Source organism: Cynara cardunculus, unplaced genomic scaffold (assembly GCF_001531365.2).
Source record: "Cynara cardunculus var. scolymus isolate 2C unplaced genomic scaffold, CcrdV1 Un_Scaffold_4354, whole genome shotgun sequence".
NCBI lineage: Eukaryota > Viridiplantae > Streptophyta > Magnoliopsida > Asterales > Asteraceae > Cynara > Cynara cardunculus.
The window spans coordinates 32,580-32,799 of record NW_020201856.1 but is presented as its reverse complement, the minus strand read 5'-3'; positions in this window follow the sequence as shown (position 1 = coordinate 32,799).

Sequence of the window (220 nt, the reverse complement as noted above, 5' to 3'; positions counted from 1 at the left end):
ACTTCCAATTGGGTCCCTTAAAATTAGATTGTTTGTAGTATGCCATGGCATCTTTTGATTTGGTCTTACTTTTCTTAGAAGAAGAATTGCCAACTTGTCTAWTRTTCACCCCAGATCCATGGTTCTGAGGGTGAGAGACCWGACAGGAAGAATGGTGAATATGATCAGACAGAGCAAGCATGATATTGAAACAGTCACAGAAGGAAACATTACAAGAAGC